The 7648-nt window shown below is 43.4% G+C and overlaps 1 long non-coding RNA gene across 1 annotated transcript; it reads left to right on the top strand.

Moving 5' to 3' along the window:
* The first annotated feature begins 230 nt into the window (after positions 1-230).
* LOC121832644 (uncharacterized) lies at positions 231-7378 on the top strand. Its single transcript, XR_013042640.1, has 2 exons — positions 231-316; positions 6454-7378. It is a non-coding gene; the product is annotated as an uncharacterized LOC121832644 (long non-coding RNA).
* Positions 7379-7648: the final 270 nt, after the last annotated feature.

Here is a 7648-nt window from a genome sequence, read left to right on the forward strand (position 1 = left end):
AAATACATTAAGAAATTAGTTTAGGAAAACAGCAGTAGTAGATTCTCCTCGAGGGCCTATGACCTCTCCAGCCATGGTAGTTGGTTAGATTTACAGCACCAGGCATGAACTCCATTCTATTGAGCAAGTCCAATTAGACAGATGCTGGTTATTCTCGAGATAAAAGTGCCACTATTGCACTTTGAGGATGTTTGGCCTGGCCAGCCATTTTTAGTTCATAGGCTTTACAGCTGGTTGTGATCATTGATTGCTTTTTTTCTCTTGACAGTGTACACGGAGCCTTTGGGTACTGTGAGAGCTATTTCTCCTGGAGGAGGTAAGCTCATTGATTCTTTCTGCTTCTTGGGAGATCGTACATAAGATTTCGAATCTCAGTTATTGTGTTTTTCAGTCCTAAACCTTACATTTGGTTATTTATATCTTCTACTTTCTCCTGTGGCTTTTTGTTTCTTATTTTCATTTCTCCTGAGTACACAGATAATTGCTTAAGAAAATATTTGGATGACAGGTAGCTGAAAGTCTCTGTTCCCTGTCTTGCTAATCAGCCTTGCCATCAGCCCTCGGTCTACAGAGAATAGCTCCTTTGGGTCATTTTTTTTCTTTCTGTGCCCAGGGCCTTCTCCATCCCCCTGTCTGGAATATAGTAGGCAAGAAGAAATTCCAAGGAATTCACCTTGGCGACCCAGGATCTTACTTTAGCCAGTTTATCTTCTTTCCATTTCAGGGTCCTATTATGTTTTATCTAAAGTGGTTAGACTTCTTGGTTACACTTGGCAGAAGGAACAAGGAAGTAACTCCATTATAATTTTCCATAACAAGAAGTGTGGAGTGGGGTGGGGTGGATGGAGGTGGAGGCATGTCTCCAGTGGGTGGAACCACGAAGAGCACATCCCAGTGGGCATGTGAAGCACAGTGCATAACCACATACAGTAAGCATAATAAAATCTGGCCAAAGATTTCTTAAGAAGTTGTGTTCTTGCTTCAGACCAGGGAGCTGAGGCTAATAAGGTCTTATTCAACAATTGCGCCACAGAAAAATAAATAATAAAAATTAAGCAAAAAGAATATTAAAAGAAAGAACTCTGGTATAAGAGATTTTTGTTCATGGAAGGGACATAAGTAATGGGCGTGAGATCAAAGGAGCATCGCTTTGACTGTGAGGCTAGGAAGATGGCTGCTCTCTTTTTATTAAAGCCTTAGATACCTACCTGAGTCACACCTAGAACACATGGAGAGTTAGCACACAGGATGCAGAAATCCTGCATTCACACAGGAAGTAGGGAGGGGCTTTTGTGCAGAAAGAACAAAACAGTATATGCAAATTGAACACTGGTTGAGGAAATACAATTAGAAACCCTTGGAACTTTCCATTACCATGTGAAAATCAGGCAAGTTGATTGTGCCTGGATAGCCCTGAAGGGAGAACTCAGGAGTCTTGGAAGACTGCACTAACTCCTTCTCTCAATTGTCCTTCTCTCCATTGTTCTTGGAATCTCCTGTCTCCACCCCTCCTCACCTTCCCCCACCCCATGTATAACTCCATACACCTGAGCCGACTGTGAACACACACAAGCCATGCTAGATGGTGAGGTATTGAGAAGTCAGTAAAGAGAACAAGAGTCACAAAATAAATATCTAGATACATGGAGAATTGCTAATTCAACATCTTCTCTCCAAATGTTAAAGTCAACAAAGGGATCCAGTTCCTTTCTCAGGGAATAAAGACGCTTAAAAGGCAACTTTAAAAAGGAACTGCTTCACGATGAAAAGGTCCAGATGTGCTGATGTTTTAAAAATATTTTTAAGTAAAAATATGACCGCTGCAATGAAGGTCTCACAGTTCTCTGTTTAATGTGGCTATCGTTTAGAAGGGAATAAGACTATTTATAAGCTAGGAGCATTTTAATTCTTTAAGTTAGGAGTAGATTCCAAGTTTTACAGACGAAGCTTTTGAATTTTGAGACTGTGTTAGAGCAGGCGACTTTGTCAGCTTTAAAAAGCATAATTGCAGTACAAACAAATCTCCCGCTGTAGTTCCAGGCATCTTGGCAACAAGGTCCTTGGCTTTAAAGTTTAAAGCCTAGTTTAAGAACTGAAATTTAGAGCCATGCATGGTGGTGCACATCTGCAATTTCAGAGCTTGGAAGGCATCAACAAGAGGATTACCACATTAGAGGTCGGCCTGGGCTACATAGTGAGTTCAAGGCCAGTCTGTGCTACATAGCGATATCCTGTCTCGAAACAACAAGAGCAAATCAAATAAAAGGAATTGAATTTCAGTAGCTAAATAGATGTGTGGCAGTCATGCACGCATTGTTTATAAGCAGTTTGTGATTGCGTCTACAGAAGCATTAACTTTGGGGTCCAGATGTCAATATCATGTGCTCTGCCGGAGCTGCTTTCTGCTTTCTTGCCTGTGAAGTTTCTAAGATGGGGATTACATATTAATCTTTGATATGTAGGCCTTTGATCAGGCTTTTAGGGCTGACCTCACAGTGGTGAGGTTTGTCCATGTGGTTTCATGTTGTGCTGCTCACTCCTCCTCACTCGGCACGGCCTTCTACTGGGTGAACACAGACATCTGTGGGTCATTTTATTCCTTGTAGTTTTCACTACTCATGCCACCATTAGAATTCTTACGGGATGTTTTTCATGTAGATGGCCTGCATCCTTGTTACCTTGCACGTCTGCATCTGTGCATGGTTTCCAGGTCCTTAGTTGCAATTTCAGGGTTTGTAGCTGCTACTCATCAGTGCAAAACGATGGGAGGCAACATTGGCAGGTTGAAGCCAAGGGGCCCTAAAAAGTCATGCCACACGACAGAACTCACAGGGAGAACTTATTGGGGGAGGGGAAGAAAGGGATGCACAGTGTGCTTCTGGAGATATAGTGCTGAGGACAGAGGAGGAAGAAGAGAGGAAGCGAGAGGAAGAGACCGAAAAGGGGGAAATCAAGGATATACAGATGTGGCTTCATAGGAAGAGAGACGTGAAGCAGTTTGCCTTTAATAAGGGGATTTGGCGCATGCACATAGAGACTACACAGCCATGCAGCGCATGCACACAGACTACGTAATGACGCGGCTGTAGGACCTTGGGGCTGGCTAGGTGATGCCCAAAATGCTAACAGTGAGTCTCTTGAAGGGTTGTGCCAATTTTCACTAGGGTTGCACTTGAGTTCAGATGATTTCCCTTTCTTTCTGTGTTCTTCATGTCCCACTGGGTCATGGCGACTAATTTCTCAGTAAAAGCTTGGAGATAAAGAGAATGCAGAGAAAGACAAATTCATGTTCCTTGAGAGCGTACAGTAGTGTAGCCATTGTGGAAATCAGTGCTGAAATTACTAAAAAACCTGAAAGAGAACTACTATATAGCTCAGCATGGCGCTGAGTATCATCTAAGTGAGTGTAAATTTACATGTTATAGAGATGCTTACACACTCGTATTTAGAGTCCTGTTATTCTTAACAGTCAGGAAATGGAGCCAGCTTGTGTTGCATACATAGAATAGAATTTGCCACAGCTGTAAAGGAAACTGAAGTTGTGACAGTTTTCTGGAATCTGGGGAAATGAACATAAGTTGAAATCATGTTAAGCTAAATAAGCCAGCCTCAGACAGACAAATTTCATATTAATTACCTAGATTTAAACACTATGTGTTTGCAGGTTAAAAAAAAAAATCTATAAAGGGGATTACAAGATGGAAGGAATAGGTCTTCAGGGAGGTGGGAAATAAAGGGGTAATGGAATACACGTAAGAGGAAAGTGGGAAGGGGGACTAAATTGGGGGAAGGAAGGGAACCAGCTGCAGGTAGGGCATGTGTGGAGGAGGCAGTGGTAGAGTAGAACCAATAAGCGCCATGCACAATGGCACATGTGTATGGCATGTCATGATCAAACATACTTTGTATGTTAACCAAAAGAATTAATAATAATTTTAAAAAGGACTACAACAAAACAGATTTTATTAATAGGCGGTCTAGCTGGAGCCAATCCTCACCAAAAAATTGGTATCTCTGCCCATACAGTGATCCTTCAGTACTACATGAAAATGCCTACCCTGGATCTTCAGTGCCTGTGGGCTGGTCCTCACCTGCTGTGTCTTTGTGATCAGTGAAACACATGCGCTTCTCACCTCTTCAAATACATTTATTCAATTCCTTTGGCATGTATTCAGCATCCCTTATTTTATAGTCTCTTCTACTCATAACTCACAGTGATTTCACCTAATTATCTCTAAGAGCAGCGTGTTAACTTAACTCAGGGCTGTTTGTTTTCTTGAGTGAGACCAGTGTCCACACTAGCTGGGCTCTAAGCAAGGCAGGCCTTGGCCATGATCTTCTGGACAATGTTTTCTCCAAAGATAAGCTTTGTAAGAATTCCTGAGAACTGATGGTGTTAGTCTGTGTTACTGTAAAAATACACAAAGTGGGGCAGTTAGAGAGATTTCCATGGCTCATGATACTGGTGACTGAAACCTGGAGACACCATGGCACTGGTGTCCTGATGAGGGCCCCTGGGTACGTTTCAGCATGGCAGCTGGTACCAAATGGCAGGAGTATATTTGTGAGAGCTCATATGGAGACTGAAGAGGCAAGCCAGCATGGTGGTGGAAGCTGGACTTTCTCTGTTATAATAAGCACCCACTCTTGTAGGAACTAACTGGTCTTTTGAGAAATACGTTAATCCCTTCTGAGAGTGGTGCCCCTACCATCTAGTCAACACATTACACTGGGGTTCAGCTTCTAGTATGTGAATCTTTGGCAGACACACTCAATCTGCACACAGTATCCCTGTCCACTCAGGGCACACAGTATCCCTGTCCACTAAGAGCACACAGTGTCCCTGTCCACTAAGAGCACACAGTGTCCATGTCCACTCAAGGGACACAGTGTCCCTGACTGTTTGGAGACACTGTGTCCCCGTCTACTCAGTGTAAAGCCAGAGTCCCTCAATCAAATGAGTCCCTCTCCATCTCCCCTGGCTCATTTACCTTCTCCTGGTTGTTGATGGGTTCCCAGAGCCTCATACATCTCAGACTCCTGTCCTGTCCACAGCCCCCACACATCCCTCCTCCTAAGGTCTTTCCTAAGATGGCTACTGTCTCTAGCAGCCTCTCATTGAATTATGCAGCTGGCTTTTCACAACTCTCTTCTGCGTCCTCTATGCTACTCAGATTATTCCAATATTTTCATAGTATTTCTCCATCTCTAGATTTAGTGCCTTGTTACTGATCTTTGCACCAAACTGGAGCCATAGCTCCAAGGATGTGATTCTTGTGCCTTTCTGCCCACAAATACTTTCTGGCATCTGGCACAGAGCATACATTGGCTATTTCCTGCTCGGGGTGTGTGTGTGGGGGGGTGTGTGAGAAGGAATCAGTAATTCATTCATTTAACTTCTAGGAGAAAGGCACCACGAGAAGCCTCCACAGCCCTGGAGCTGTGGGAGAATACCCGAGGGTATCACAGTGGCTGCAGTGACAGTGGTGTTCCTGACTTAGAGATGACACTGAGAGTATCCACCCATAGAATGAGAGCAGGTGTATGTGGCCAGGGACAGTGGATGGGTACACTGTCTCAGAGAAGTCTCCCCATCATGGGCTGAGCTTCCCATGTCTGCACCAGTCTTCCCTGGGCATCCACAGACCCAATGTGTCAGTAAGGTTTCCCATGTGAATTTCCCTGTGGAATGCATCTAGGCAGGAGCAACTGGCTGTGGGAATGTCACTTCAGTTATTCCTGCCTGCTGCCTGTTTGGTTGTGTCCTAACTTAAGATATCTCAACAGAGTCGGCGCTTATGGAATCCTGACGAGTGGTATTGGCATGGTGATCAATTGATACACAAATGCTGATGTCCTCTTGGGGACAGGAAGTGGCACTTTACTCTGAGTGACAAATGTAAGGAGTTCCTTACCCAGAGGTCATGTTGGTCAGGTATACCAACAGGGTCAAGAGAGATTACAAGCCCCCAGCAAGTAATAAATGGCAGAGGGGTGATTTGGAAATACTGAGTCCATCCTTCTGCCTTCTGTGTTTATTTTTTTCCATTAAAAGTACACTTCCATTAAAAAAATTAGAAATGCCAAACAGGAAAGGCAAAAAAAATTAAATACATCTAAGAATAAGATATGATGGTGGCTGTTTTGTTCCAATTTCTTCAATCCTATTTTGATGACTGTACAATTAAACCTACTCTATCTAAACAATTCTATATCTTGTTTTACAATTTGACACAATACCATAAATATCTAACCAAGGCATTTGCAGTTCCTTGCAAGCATTTGCTAAATGATTTGAAATACCCAAGAATATTGGGTTATTTCTAAGCATCCTGTAATATATAACACTGTACATAGAATTTCAGTTAGAGTTTCTCCTTTTGGTTATTTTTTTTTCAATGTGCTAAGTTTTTGTTGTTGTTGTTGTTGTTTTGGTAAAATTTGTCCATGCAGATGACTGGATAAAGGATCTAAGCAGTGGGTTAAAAGCACGGATGCCTTGTACTCAGCACCCGTAGGAATCTGGCTTGACAGGACTGCAGCGCTCTGCACCATGATGCCCATTTAGCTTACCAGGTGACCTCTGCACTCATCCCACATCTTACAGGGCAAACACAATGGTTAAGACAGTCAGCCAAGCATTGTCCTGGCCACTGATGACACACTATTTCTCGACGGATACTTGACACGTTGACAGTTTTTGAGAGAGGGCAGTTGACTCTGGTGGGCCAAAGCCCATCTTTGTCAAGCTTGGCCCTGAAAGCCTTCCTCCTGTGTGGAGAGCAGAGATTCTTTTGTCTGCTGCTGTCCAGGACATGCTTCTGCCTGGAGTCCCTAAGAAATCACAGGCTGTGTAATCCTGGGTCTGTTTGCTTCTTTCTTTGGTATTTTGATCCCTTTTGACTTTCACAGGTGGTTCATGTTACCGGGACCTGGTTTGCTTCTCCTAAACAATGTACACTGCATTGCTGAAAGAATGGTTCCTATCAAAAAGACTGATGATAACAAGAGCTGGCGAGGATGTGGAATGCTGTGCACACTGTTGGAAGGAGCGTAAGTCAGCAAAGCTATTACAGAAAAGCAGTCCTCAAGAAGTTTAAAGTAGAACTGATGTAGCTACTCCATTACTGGGTATCCATCCAAAAGAAATGATTGTAGCATCTTGAAGAGACATCTGCACTCTCCTATTCATTACAGCCCTGTTCACAACAGACAAGAAACTGAAGTGACCTAGCTGCCCACTATCTGATGAATAAATGAAGTAAATGTGGTGCATGTACTAAATGGGCTCTCAGAAGAATGAACACCTGTCGTTGGTGACAACATGGATGGAGCTGGCGGTCATTGTATTAAGTGAAATAAACCAGGCACAAAAAGACAGGCACCAGGTACTTTCACTCACCTGTGGACTCTAAGAATTGCTGATCTCACAGAGGACAGGAGTAGAAAAGTGTTTACCAGAGGCTGAGGGAGAGCAAGGGCATGGGAGGGGAAGACTGATCGATGGGTATGAAGATACAGTCATGGACGATTAGGAAGCTGAGGGTGCTGACGGTGAACAGTGACCATAGACAACAGTTCGGTATTTCTGTTCTATGTATTCCTGTGTGTGTGTGTGTGTGTGTGTGTGTGTGTGTGTGTGTGTGTG

The sequence above is a fragment of the Peromyscus maniculatus genome, chromosome 10, assembly GCF_049852395.1.
Source record: "Peromyscus maniculatus bairdii isolate BWxNUB_F1_BW_parent chromosome 10, HU_Pman_BW_mat_3.1, whole genome shotgun sequence".
NCBI lineage: Eukaryota > Metazoa > Chordata > Mammalia > Rodentia > Cricetidae > Peromyscus > Peromyscus maniculatus.